We start from the raw sequence: 14911 nt of genomic DNA, 5'->3' as shown, positions 1-14911 counted from the left end.
CGCTGTTTCCCCATTGTCACATTTGTATTGTGGGTTTTTCTACGTGTTGTAGTGGTATTCATTGTCTATATGATGTAGGCAGCACACTCCTCTGGCTCCTCCCTTTCTGGATGGGCTGACTTGCCTCTAAGGGAGGGGAGTCCTCCGTGGATGAAGCCTCACACTGGGTCAAATCTTAGGCCCGAGCATGTAACAGAGAAGACAGTCCAGAGAGAAATGTTTGCTTCTGTGATATAGCGCCGTTCTTAGTGTGATTTTTCCTTCTTGTTGCAATGGAGTTCTTTCCTTAGAAAGAGTGCACGGCCGCGTAGCGAAGCGGAGCGGCCGTGCTCCTCTGAGCCTCTTTTTGCCCCACTCGCAAGAGTTTCACGCAAGAGGACAGTAGACAGACATAGACAGGTCACACTCACAGTCTTTCACAGCTGAGCCCCACTGGGCCGGTGTACTTTCGCGGATTTTCCCCGCCTGGTGTCACATACAGGGAGCCAGCTTTTGCAAAGGATAGCCGGTTTTTATGCTCTGAAGTCCCTCCCTGAAAATGGCGTCTGGGCGAGCGAGGTTTCTGGAGGCTCTTTTTGCCCCACTCGCAAGAGTTTCACGCAAGAGGACAGTAGACAGACATAGACAGGTCACACTCACAGTCTTTCACAGCTGAGCCCCACTGGGCCGGTGTACTTTCGCGGATTTTCCCCGCCTGGTGTCACACACAGGGAGCCAGCTTTTGCAAAGGATAGCCGGTTTTTATGCTCTGAAGTCCCTCCCTGAAAATCGGGGGGTGTCATCTTATACGACCAAAACCCAATTACAATCATGTTTGTAACCAAGGTGTTTAAATAAAATATTATTAAAAAATATGGATCTAAACATTGGTGTTATTGATATTTTGATCTTGATAATCCATGATCTTGGGCTTGCTCTGAACATTGCAGAATGTTTATCAACCTCTCTGTATTCTGTACTTTAGATGCCTGTAGATCATGATCTCAGGTATCATAACCCATAATGATGCCAGTATAACTTGGGGAGCAAAATTTCTCCTACTTGAGACCAAATCAAATTGAAGTCGCCCACTGAGCCTGTACACATTTCCCTATCTCTCACCAAAATTTATTGGACCAGAAGAGGTTCTGTTCATCTCATACTTAATCTAAGTTAGGGTATTTTCTGACATGGGCAACTATTATAGCTGCTATCCCAATAGGTCTCCAGATGGAGAAGAGCTCGACTGTGAGGCAGACAGGACCAGTGGCAGTATATTCTTTGACTCAAAAGAGCCATTTTCATCCCAGATCAGTGTGCCTAAAGAAGAGCAGTGCTCTGGTTTGCTTCACAACCATGCATTTCTTCTAGTCAATGAGCCACAACTCACATGTATAAATCACCATACTTCAAAGGTCATAATGGGAAATCAACACCAAATACCACCATGCTATGTGAGCGAACCTGGTAGTTCTGAACACCCAACTAGTATCAGCTACCTATATATTGCCTCTCTCATAAGGATTTTAGAGGGGAAATTTTAGAATGTTCAGGGAACTAAAATAAAAACAACCATATAACAGATAGCCAATAAGACTCAAGAGATTATGTGATTAGAAATGAGAAAACTTCAAACAGAAATGGCAGAACTGAAAAACTTAGGTAGGCAAAAATAAAAAATTCACTGATGCCTCATCAGAAGAGTAACAGAGGACAGACTCAATGGGATGGATAATGAGCTGCTTAGTACCTCCATCCAGCAGAAAAGTTGAAAAAGAGCCTAAAATTAAGCAGCAGATGGGGAAAAAAATCATCAAAATAAAGAAACAGACAACAGTGGATTTTGAAATAAATTCAACAGAAATGGCACAAGAATTATTGAGGTCAAGAGAGCCAGGGTTAAAACCCATATGAAGAAGCAACAGAAAAAGATATCATTGGTGAGCAGTTCCCATAGCTGAAGAATGCATGCAACCAAATCCTGAATATCTGAAGGTACAGCTAACAGAGACCCAAATAAAAGCACCCAAGGCACATTCTAGTTACATGATGAAAACCATAGAAATAGAATACTGAAAGAAGCAAGATCAAAAAGGGAAATTACATGCAAAGAAGCACCCTTAAAATGTACAGATTTATCGCAAGCATTCCATCAGGCCCCAAAGCCGTGGTGAGATATAGTGAAAAAAAAATCAATGATATGAATGCCTCACCAAGAATACTGTACTCAGACTTTCATTCAGGTTTGAAGGGAGGATACACATCTTCACAAAAACAACAGTTCAGGAGCTTTACAAACACAACAGGTCACTACATATCCTTTGAATATCCAAAAATCAGTATTGTGCTCTGAAGCCATAAGATCCCTTTGATAATGTTTGGACCTAAAACCTGATGGGTCCTCCTATTATTTCTGTAGCATGAAAACACCCCTTTGCTAGCTGGCCCTGAAAAGCTGCTCTGAAGACTCTTTTCTCCCTGCTTGCTCCCTTGTTCTCTGCACCTCAACACCCCTCCCCCCATATCTTTACATGGGCTGTGATTTTATTCTCATGGCTTTCATAAAGCGATTTATATGTATGAAATTCTCTCCCATTATGTATTCTTTTGATTAAAGCACCATGTTCCACTATTAAATATCACCTCCTTGGCAGTATCTCCTCTAAATACTCAGAAGTAAGCAGATATTTTCTGCCAAACTTACCTGGCTCACTTTCTAGTAGTATTTTTCACACCTTTGTTTTTATACTCATTAGATGTTACCTAGTGGAAATCTAGTTTCTTCTCTCGGTTATTATATGTAGGAGACTGGTACTACCAGACTGGCCTCTTACCTCTCTTTATATTTTTTCTTTTTTCCTCCTTCACCTTTTTTTTTGGGGGGGGGGTCATACCCAAAGTGCTCAGTGGAAACTCTTGGTTCTGAGCTCAGAAATTATTCCTGTCAGACTTGGGGGATCGTGAGGGATGCTGGGGATCAAATTCAGGTTCACCACATGCAAGGAAAATGCCCTCATTTCACCCCCCCCCCAATTTCAATTTTGAAGATCACAAATTCACACAAGTCTATTCAGTGCCTCTGGCCCAGTCTGTCTATTATATCCATTATTTCCATTATTTTATCTTTTAACCCATCTCCCTTTAGAGCACCTGCTGTTAACCCTTCTGCCCTTACTGTCAATGAATAAGTCTTTTGAAGAAATACTGAGCAGTTCAAAAGATGCCTTCCAAAACCATCTTTGAGAGACTTCTCCAAGGTGACAAAGCCTCTGTCTTTGTTCATCAAGGGGATCCTGAAGTTTCAGCTTACATCTCAGTTCTATTGCTGCACAGAGTGTAGCCTGCATAATGAATGACAAAAATAAAATCTGACAATAGCAAAAAAGAAAAATCTAACTTATTATATGATTTTTTTAAGCAAAGTCCAGTAGGGCTTTGGTTGTATGTAAGAGAGTGTTGTTAATGATAATGATTGATAGTGGTGCTGTTGATGACCTGTGAATTTGTCTGACTCTTCTATTTCTGGTTTGTGGTTTTACCCCAAGTCTGTAATGACCTATAAAATAATAGACTCATTCCAGTTCTTCCTCCACACAAATCAAAATTTTCAAGTTTGTCTATGGAATTTACAAAATGAGAGCCTGTCAGTACAATTGTGTATACCTGAATAAATTTTTGCTGGTTCTAAACTTCACACCTTATATTTGACTTAAATCCACTTCTTCCACACAATTCCACTTTTAACTTTTGCTCTTATTTTCCTCTTTCACCTGAGTTCATTTGAACTGTTGAAATTTATTTCTAGATAAAAACTTCAGAGCTGCCTTCTGCCAGGATAATGAAGCCATAAACTCTAGAAGACTTGATAAGACAGTGCCAAGCTCATAATCAAAATGCAGTAGTAGCAATTGAAATGGCTATAGATTTACATAAGATATGTCACTTTCATACCCACAAATGTGTCAAAATACAGAGAGAATTCAAGGCCCTAGCTGGAGATGGGAGAGATGTTCTTTGTTGTGGAAAATTTTGATTTTCTAGAAACTTCTATTGGAAGTACCCAGGACTACATTTTTGCTTTACAAATGCAAGGAAGAATGTTTACTAAATATTTACATGAGAGCTAGATGGAGGATTGGGCTTCTGCCTACCTTAAGTTCCATAATTGTAGAGGCTGGTTGCTTTAACATCTCACAGTCTAAAGCCTTATTGAGTGCCCAGCATACTCTGAGTAAATTAATACACTGATTAAATTCTGTATGGCATTTAGTATAACAGGCATTGTGGGAACTCTTCCATGTTAGAAGAAGAAACTGTGAAAAATAATAAACAAAAGATAAACAATGAACTGACCTTACATTATTTTAAAGTATTTTTTCCTTTACATTGTCTTTCTTAGATTATTCTTAAGAAGCCTTCTGTAAGTAATTGTGATTATTTTATTTTATGTAGGAAGAATGCAAAAATAATTAGTTTCCTTTAGGTCATTTTGTCTCATCTTAAAATTTATTTATTTATTTTTATTGTATTTATTTATTTGGGCCATATCCATCAATACTCAGGGGTTACTCCTGGCCCTGCCCTCTGGTATTACTCTTGGTGGTGCTTGGGGTACCATATGGAATGCTGGAATCAAACCCAGTCAGTCACATGTTAGGCAAATGTTCTACCCACAATATTATCCTGCTCCTGTATGCATTCATTCAAGTCATAAAGAAATTCATATCTATACAACATTGTTAGACAATACTCTTAGGGAGAAAAATGCAGTTACTAAAAACATTAATTGCTTAGTGTAATGTTCTAGGGAGTTACTTTCATAGAGAGATTTGAGAGGAGTCAAGAGTTACTTGCTTGAAGAATACAGCTCTACTTAAAGAAATGATAAATTCTCAATTTGCATGAACAAATTAGGAAATCTGTTTTGGTTTTTGCGCCACACCCAGCAGTGCTCAGAGGTTACCCCTGGCTCTGCACTCAGAAATCACTCCTGGCAGATTCAAGAGTCCATATTGGATGCTGGGAATCTAACCACTGTCCATCCTGGGTCAGCTGCATGCAAGGCAAACACCCTACCACTGCACTATTTCTTCTGCCCCAGCTTAGGATATTTTTTTATCCTTCTGTTTTTAGAGAGCTGAGATCTTTTGGAAGAATTTTCTTAGAGCTTGGAGATAGAAGGTTATCCACATTTCTAGTATATAATAGATGTCATAATAGAAAAATTAAAAAATGTTCTTAATAAATTAGAAATTTGTTAAACACAGATTAAGTACTTAGTTATGCAAGGCATATAAAGTACTAAAAATGCATCATCATCTTTGTAGGTCTGAAACACTGTAGTTGGAGGTGATGTAATTGCACACTGCCAAGGCTGGAGGCTAGTCTCTGAGGCTCTGAACCTCAAAAGCTGTCTAATGCTCAGGATTTTTGTATCTGGCACTTCCTGCTTCTATGGCTTCATTCCAATTCCCATGCTCTGTCACAGTTTTAAAGATACAAACTCATACTCTCACATGGAACCATTTCCTGATTCTTCTTTCTTGATTTTGCCTTTTTAATCTGTCTGATGTTATATTACTTCACAATTTTTCAGTTAAAATGTTATTGATTCACCTTAAATTTACAATACTCTATAAATTTTGGGGTATCATTTTTTACCTATACTTACTTCACTATTGTTGAATCTCAATTACTGACTGTTAATTTGCAGTATACTATTGTGGACAACTTATCTGTCATTTTTTTAAAATTGCAACAGGTGGATATTTTTTTTTTTTGGTTTTTTTTTTTTTGGGTCACACCTGGCAGTGCTCAGGGGTTATTCCTGGCTCCAGGCTCAGAAATTGCTCCTGGCAGGCACAGGGGACCATATGGGGCGCCGGGACTCGAACCGATGACCTCCTGCATGAAAGGCAAACGCCTTACCTCCATGCTATCTCTCCGGCCCCAGGTGGATATTTTTAATTATTAACAAATATAGGTCTGGAAGGAGTAATAGAGACAGATGTAAGGATTATGAAGTAAGTCGTGTTTCTATTTCTAAAGGAAACTTAAATGAAGTTAAAACCTCACATTTTATTTTATTTGCTTTTGATTTTTGGGCCATGCCCAAATGTGTTTAGTGCTTATTTTTGGCTCTGTGCCCAGGGATCAGACATGGCAGGGTCAGAAACCATATGTGGTGCCTGGTATTAAATTCATGTTCTACATACTGTACTGTCTCTCTAGCACTCGCTACTATATTTAAAAAGCAACAACAACAACAACAACACATCACTGCTTACCATGATCCCAGTGATTATATTGTAGCACTAAGAAAGAAGAAAATGCTGTCATCAAATATATAAAAAAAGTCCTATCACATCAATTTAAATATAATTATAAATTTTAAGGACCAGAAAGATAGTAAAGCATTTTTGGTGCATGTTTTGCATGTGAACAACCTTGGTTTAATTTCCAGTATCCCATATGATTCCTCCCCACCCTCTCACCAACCCTGTCTGTCGTAATTCCTGAGTGGAGAACCAGGAGTAACCCCTGAGCACTGCTAGGTGTGATCCACAATCAAACAAAAGATAATCATCAATTTTAGAGATACTAAAATTTGAAAAAGAAATAAATACCTGCATATGGCTCTTACCTACCATTAGAATTGTGGTGAGCCAAGTGCATTTCAAGCTAGACGTCAAAAGTTATAGTCATTTGTTGAATATATGAAATATTATTTTAGAAGCTTTCTGTTTTACTATAGTGATTATCATTTTAATCTTGAAAGAACTGAAAACATAGGACAGTGATGGCTGCTTTCATGAGTAGTTGACAGGCAGTCTAATGCTCAGCACTTGACTTTCAGTTACATTCAGCTTCTGCGAGCCCACTTATTTATTTTAAACCTAACATTCTTTCTATGAGAATTTCTTTTAAAATAATAGCCACTCTTTCATGGCTCCCACAAATAACCATCCTTACACACTTGCTGCTGACTCGGCACTGGCAGTTAAATACTGTCTGTTTCCCAGGGCTGTCCTGGTTCTGCCATCCAGGAGGAGGGATGCTAAGACAGTGTAGGCCTGGCCAGTATGGGTCCATTCCAATTGACCTTGGTTGTATAAGTTCATCAATCAGACTGTTGTCAGTCTGCACTTAAAAGTGCAGTGATGTTTATAGTATTTGAAAGAAAAATAGAAGAGAATTGCCTACTTCCTTTTTTATGTTTTCATAGACAATTTTACTCAGTCAAGAACATCTACATTCAAAAATATAAAAAGTGATTTAAGTACCACTCTGACTATTTCATAATGAAATATCATGAAATTTTTTGCATGGTTTGCTTACAGATCAATTAGCCCGATTTTCTTTTGGGAGCAAGACATGAGCCATCAGACTAGGGGCAGAGAGAATATTCGCTATCTCTATTGATTCATGGAACACGAACTATTTTATTTTTTAGCACTTATGTACTACTTGAAAAATATTCATATGATTGAGCCACTTACACACACTCTCTTCCCAGGTTCCCCACCTTGGTGTTTAAGCCACAACGAGCCTATGCTAAGAGTTTACTTTATGTCTTTGCTCAGGATCACTCCTGGCAGTATTCAGGACATCATATGTGGTGCTAGAAATTGAACTAGGGATGGCAATATACCAGTTGGGCCCCTGTACACTAGGACCTCTTCCCCAGCACTTTCAAGAATCAATTTCTGAATACTAAATAGTCCCTGAACATCATCAGGTGTGTCCCCACTCCTTCAGAAAATCAGATTCATGATAGTCAAGAAAATCAAAGGTTCATGTTAAATTGCATGATCAAAAATATATGACCTTCATTGGTTCGAATCCCGGCATGGGACCCATATGGTCCCCCCCCCCCCCCCGTGCCTGCCAGGAGCGATTTCTGAGCCTGGAGTAACCCCTGAGCACTTCCGGGTGTGACCCCCCAAAAAAAATCTAGGACCTTTTTCCACGGGGTAAGTTCATTTTGAACTTGGTTACTTCTAAATTTCAATTATTATCCTCTAAATTACAGCTGGAAACTGCATGGAACACTTGATCATCTGCTGGGAACAAATTCTGGTCATACTACTTCTAGTTCTTAGAGAACTTGCATGAAATCCTTTCCATTAATAAACTATCTGCATCTATTTGAAGAAAGTGAACTGATGTTGGCACAATGCTGGGGTTTGCCCTTTAGTCAAGTATTCCCTTCACCCAAGAAAAGAAACAGTAGAGAAAATTATTGGCTTCTGGTATGGATTCATCTCAAGCTCCTTCCTCTCTTTTCAGAAATGTTGTAAATCACAAGCAAACATGGAAGTGATGTATATGTATATTTAGTTTCTCATATATCCTTACTGTGACATCCTGGCCTTCCTCCAATATATCTTACAAGTTATCAATCTTGCCAGGACAGAGTGTGTTTTCTGACCACTTCCCCTTTGCAATTAAGGACTGTGACCACTCGCTTACGCACAGACTGAGACGGGCAGCCTTAACCCCAAAGGAGGTCAGAAACTCCCAGCCCTTCCCGCCGAGGGGGCTAGCTGAGAACTCGATACCATGTGTTTTAAGGCTGTGGCTACGAATAAGACCATAGGAACTGGGAACACCCACCAACACCCTGTTTCCCCCCCAACCCCACTTCCTTCTCTTCAATGTCATTAAGTATGGTTGCAGAGTGTTTGTGAAAGTTTTGAGTGGAGTTAGGTTTCTAGTGTTTATTGTTGAATTGCTAAAGATCTGGAGAGAAGACAAACAGGCAAGGAGAGAAATAGACAGAAAACACCCCTGGACAGACTGGCTTCCACCAGAGGCCCCAGATTTGGTCAGTTTTGAAAGAAAAAATAAACCTGCCCTAGATACCAGACCTTCAGTGATCAGCAAGATTTGCATAGGAAATCGGCCAGGTTTGTCTTGTAGATCAGGGTGATAATGGATTTTCTGGTTGACCATCTATCTTCAGGGAAGCCCTAAATGCAGGAACCGACAGGAATCAGGAAGAGTCTGCTTTCTTTCCAGACATATTTTCTCAATAAAATTAAAAGCTTTGCTTCCCCACCCCCTCAATAGGATAAAAGATCTATCAGAGTAGGGCAAACATTCAGACGTCTGAGTTCCTGAGAGCTGGGTTGGTTGGGCTGAAGAAATCAAGGTCAGACTGAGTTGTGTTGTTCATAGTCGTGCCCAGCTAACAGCGAGGCTTCCCCCATCTGGCTTCATCATGGTACAGTTTGCACATACCCACATAAACTAAACGCCACGTGGGTGGAGGCTGTCTATTCTGTTTTAGAATTATAAACCCAACATCTACCACAGTGCTTGATGATATCAGACTCTGAAAGCATCTTTGTTGAATAACATTGTCTAACAATATACATAAATAAATGTCAATGGTTATGATTTTGATTTCAGATACCGAGTCCTGTTGTCTTCTGATGTGCACAATCTGGATAAGTTTGGGTCCTGGGCTAGCAGGGCAAGGTGCTTTTATCAATATTGCCACTGTATTTGTTTTGCTTTTTGCTTTGGATTTTGTTTGTTTTTCTGTCACACCTGGTAGTGCTTAGGGGTAAGTTTTGTTTGCTGGACATGGAACCCATGTCAGCTGCATGCAGGGTAACACCCTACAAGTTGAACTATCTCTCTAGCCCTGTTTTGCTTTTTGTTTTTGTTACTCAAACTAAACAGAAAACTTCCAAGATCTGGAGAGAGAAGATTTGGAGAGAGGTTTCTGAGAGCAGCTGTGAGGCTGTAAGGAATTTCCTGAGAGTTTGGACTTCAGACTCTTCTATTACTCTTTAGAGTCTTGTACTATGCAAACTTCTCTGTTCAAGCTAGGTTATAAAGCCCAGGAGTTTGGTAGGAGCTACTGTTAAGAAAATAACATTATTGTATCTGGTTTGAGTTGAATGATACACTTTAAGGCTATAAAACGTCATGCTCTTGAAGACACTATGACTCTAAGAGTGTACATTAGAATCTCAGATATAAATCAAGTACCTTAAAAATCATAACTTTTATTTTAGGAGTGTACCCTAAAGATATATGTGGAAATCAGTAAAAGATCCACACTCTGTAAAGTTAATTCCACCATTACTTATAAAAGACAAATGTTTGAAAATTTTTCAGTGTTTAGCATTGAGCAAAGGCTAAGTAAATTATGAGGTGTAGCTATTAATGTAGAAGGTCAGGACACTTGTGGCTGTTTAAGTACATGAAAACTTTTTTGTTTCTAAAGAAAGAAGCACAAAATACATAAGTTAAAAGAAAAGTAATGCATTTGATGAATGTCCCATCTCTGGAATCCTACTCCCTCCTATCTTTAACACTAATCCTAGGAACTCTCACAAGTTATTAAGTACTAAAGATGAGATTCTATGATGTATCAGTATTTTGTAATTTAAAATAAAGATCTTGATGATTTACTTTTAGTGTTACCAAATGACTATAATAAACATGACTGCCTAAACTAAATATAATCTCTAATCTTTACTGATGAGGGTGATAGTTACAAAAAGTATTTACTGGTAAAATAAATGCTTAATATTAAGTCAAAACAAGTAAGACACAACTGTTCAAGTGGTCTCAATAATAAAAAATATTCATATACTGATTCTGTATATAAACATACAATTCAGTTTTATATGATTATATACTGATACTATGATTCTAAATTATTCATATAGATTCTTACCAATAAGAACTTATAAATAATTGCTTCTTAATAGTTTTACATATTTTAATATAGTCTATATTATAACAAAAATACAAATGTTACACAGGCAATTAGGATTACAATTTTAAAGATTGTGTTAAGTCAAAATAAGAATTTAATTATAGGGATGTAAATACTTGACAAAAACTTATCAGATAAAAATGTATGGCTACAGTCCTCCCTGAGAGTTTTTGAGGGTAACCACTTTTATTCCCAAAGAATTAGTGAAGTTGAAGGGTAGAAAATATGAACTGCTGAATATCTCTTGTGATGTGAACATCTTTTAGATTATGGAGACAGAGCAATGACCACTGAATGCTGCAGTAAAAAAAAAAAAAAGATTATGCTTATAGAGTACAAAGGAAGAGTAAGCTCACATCTCACAGAGTAAGAAAACCCAGGAATGAAAGGTACCAGATATTGACAGACCCTTGTTCCTGAATTATAGAATTGAGAATGCTAAGTAAGGGACATGGTTGAAGAAATGGCAAGGCAGACTAGATGTAACATAAGGATGTTGTTCAAGAATCTTGGAAACTTTGGGTATAAAAGTGAGGTAGCTATGTATATCAATAACAGTAAGAGTAAATAATATTATAAGCATATGAACCAAACTATAAAATTTGAAAAATAAATTTTCTAAAGACCTGGAATTGGAGTAGGAGGGAACCTTGGGACATTGGTGGGGGGATACTGACATTGGTGGTGAGGTTGAAGTTCAAACACTGTATGTTTGAAACTCTACTGCTAATAGTATTATAAATCATGATGGTTAATTTTAAAAAAACATGTAAATGCCATAGCTTTTTATTTGGTTATATATTTTCTGGAAAGTGCTTCAGCAGTGACAGGACTTGAACAAGGGCCTACTCTCTTAAATAGATTTTTTATTTTTCATGACCCTTCCCTGCCCACGTCCTCTCACAATGTACACCCCCACTTACATTAGGGTAAAACCCTGCAGCTGGAGTTGATCTCTCCTAAGGCTTCTTATTCAGGGTGTGGAATTTGGCATCAAATGACTGACTTACTTCATCACAGACTTAGATAACAGTGAAAAACAGTCTACAAGGAGTTATTTTTTATCTCATGTACTTCTAATTTTAATCTCTGAAGTTTGACACCCTTGAGGTTTTAGATTTGTGTTAAGATGTACATCAGGAATGGATAGACAAACCCTTAGAGGCCTTGAAGTGTTTCAGAATGCAGTCAGGCCCCTAATGTAGTGATATAAGTGACATGGCCATATTAGATATATATGAAAGATATCATACACTTATAATGGGCAAAAAAATGAAGACATTATAACGAATGGGCAAACTTAAATGTGATACAAATCATTTAATTCATAATCCTATTGCAAGAGAGTAAATGGAAGATGGTATTTTGTGGAGCAGATACTTTATTCACAATGGCATCTGATAAAATGCTACTTGTACCAAAAGCATCTGGTCAGAGTTACTTTTTTAATATGATAATAATTTTTATTTTGACCAAAGTGGATTACATATCTTTTACAGTAATATTTTAGGTACATATTGACATTGAATCAGGGGAATTCCCACCACCAAAGTTGTTCTCCCTCCACCCCCGTTCCCAGCATCCCATATCCCCCTCCTTTACCCCCTAGGCTGCTAGTATAAGTGGTCCTCTCTGTGTCTAGCTTGTTGTAGATTGGGTATCGATTCTGTTGTCGTTGGCTTTGGATTTGGTGTTTAAGTTCGATCATTTTATTACTATTTAGTGATCATACAGAGCTACTTTGTAAAGCAGGGTTTTCTAAGTTCAGCTTTACAAGAATTGGCTTCAGCACTGGGTACACTTCAGAGATTCTTTGGTTTTAAAGAAAAAATTATCATTTATTTATTTATTTGGGTCTCAATCATTGAATATACAGTACCTTCTTGAGGGTTAGCCAGGAGCTTGGAGATGCTTTCTGTGCTCTAAGGTCACATTTATTCTGGACAATGAGAAAATAGGGGGACAAAGAGAAAAGGGGGGCAGAGATCAAATGAATTGCTGCCACTTCTTTGCAAGAAGAAAAGATAAGTCTAACTTGAGCAGAGGGGGGTGATCTGCTGTTCCTTCTGGCTCTGTGTTCAAGAATGTAAAAGCAAGTACCAGGCAAAGAGATCATATCTCTACTAAGAAGTTTGTGGTTCTACAGAGAGGGAGTGAAAGAAGCCTATAGGTAAAGTGGTTATAACAAAGTACTATAGAACGAGTGACTTAAACATCAAATTTATTTTCTCACAGTTCGGAAATTGAGAATTTTCAAGTTAAATTGTCTACAGATAGGAATGATTCTTTCAGAGGAAATCAGATCATGATAGAAAACTATCTCTTTGATCTGTAGATTGTGGTTTTCTCTCTAAATATCTATGCCATTTTCCTTTTGTATGTGCCTATGTCTAAATTTTATCTTCTTTTTTGGGGGTGGCACACACATTGATGCTCAGGGGTTACTCCTGACTATATGCTCAGAAATCACTCATGGCTTGGGGGGACCATATGGGACTCTGGAAGATCAAACTGCGGTCTGTCCTAGGCTAGTGCTTGCAAGGCTTTACCTCAAGCACCACCGCTCTGGCCTCATTTTTTATCTTCTTTTAAGGAAAACAATGAGACCAGATTAGGGTAAACCTGATGACATTTTAAAAACTTATTTGCATTTTCAAAACATAGTCACTTTTGAAGCACCGGGATTAAGATTATAGAATATTAATTTACGGGAGTACACCATTCTGCCATTAATGAAATACACTTATTTATGATCATGATAAATTGGCATAAGATATGTCACCATATTTAGTATCTTCAGGTTTGGGGTCCTTAACACTAAACAGAAAAAGTTTCATGTAAAGCTTCACTCTTATTGAGTTAGAGAAATAGTGCAGTGTGCCAAGCCTGAATGTGCCAAGCCTGGGTTCAATCCTTGATATCTCATATAGCCTCCAAAGAACCACTAGGAGTAAGTCATAAGTGTAGAGTTGGGTGATCACACCCAAATACCAAAAAAAAAAAAAAAACCCCACAAAAACCACCCCCCAAAATCCAAAACCCAGGACAAACCAAACAAAAACTTCACTCTTATATGGACCAGAGAAATACTATAGGGTAGGGTGTTTGCTTTGTACCCCACTGACTCTGGTTTAATCCTGACACCCCATATGTTTCCCTGAGCACCTGCAGAAGTGATCCTTGAGTGCTGATCCAATAATAAGTCCTAAAAACCACTAGTTGTGGTCCCAAAACAAAACCAAAAAAAATCCTTCACTCTGACAACACAGCTGAACTAACTTCCCATCTAGTCTCAACTAAGGTGGGACCTGCTTCACTTTCTAAACTGAGCGATTGCAGAAAAAGCAATGTCCTCTGGTGAAGCCAAAACTGTCTGAAACCATGAAGCAGGTCAGTTTAACTGTGTGGTGGAGCCCATTAATTACAGTCTGTTTTCATTCTGTTTATTTAAACTCTTATTTACACCTCCCCATTCTTCCCAACTCCTCATCAGCTAAAAGTGAGGGCCCAGGTAGCAGTTGCCAGCTAGCTTGTAGCCTCAAATCTCTGGCAGGGAGGATGAGAAGACTGATGAGGGTCTCCATGAGTGGATGCATTCAGCTCCAAAAACTGTTTCTTCCTGAGCGACATTGTGGGATGACTGGAGGGGTCCTTAGGACCAGCAACCAACCATCTCTCACTATCATAGGTCAAATGTCTTGCAATTGAACAGATGAGATGAGTCTGGAGTGAGGAAGATTGGTTAAGGAGCGAAGCACTCGAAAGTCCTTTCCTAAATACCTTTGTGCATGTTCCAGACTGTGGTGAACTAAAGCAGGGACCACCTGGCCAGCCTTGTTTGTTTAAGCTGTTGACTAATCTCTGAGTTCTCTGTGCTGAACTGGTTCATGAAGTTCTTGAACTTTTATTATCCTGGACTTGTGGCAAAGTCAGAATGAAATAAGAAACTGGTACTATCTTTAAAAGAAGCCTATGGCACTGAGTAAAAGTAAGTGTCCTGATTTGAATTAAGACATTCAAGGAATTAAAATAAATCGGTATAATATTTTTGGACAGGATCTCCATGCCAAGTAATTAGTGTGCTGGGTAGGCTCTGATGTCGGAGTTCAACTGAATTTTCTTCACCCGTTTCTTCTTCTGGGGAGATTTCATTGTTCCACCCTTTATGTTACCTTTCAAATGTCCTGGATTTAT

Source organism: Suncus etruscus, chromosome 8 (assembly GCF_024139225.1).
Source record: "Suncus etruscus isolate mSunEtr1 chromosome 8, mSunEtr1.pri.cur, whole genome shotgun sequence".
Lineage (NCBI taxonomy): Eukaryota > Metazoa > Chordata > Mammalia > Eulipotyphla > Soricidae > Suncus > Suncus etruscus.
The sequence above is the reverse complement of the archived record's forward strand: the minus strand, read 5'-3'. Positions refer to the sequence as shown.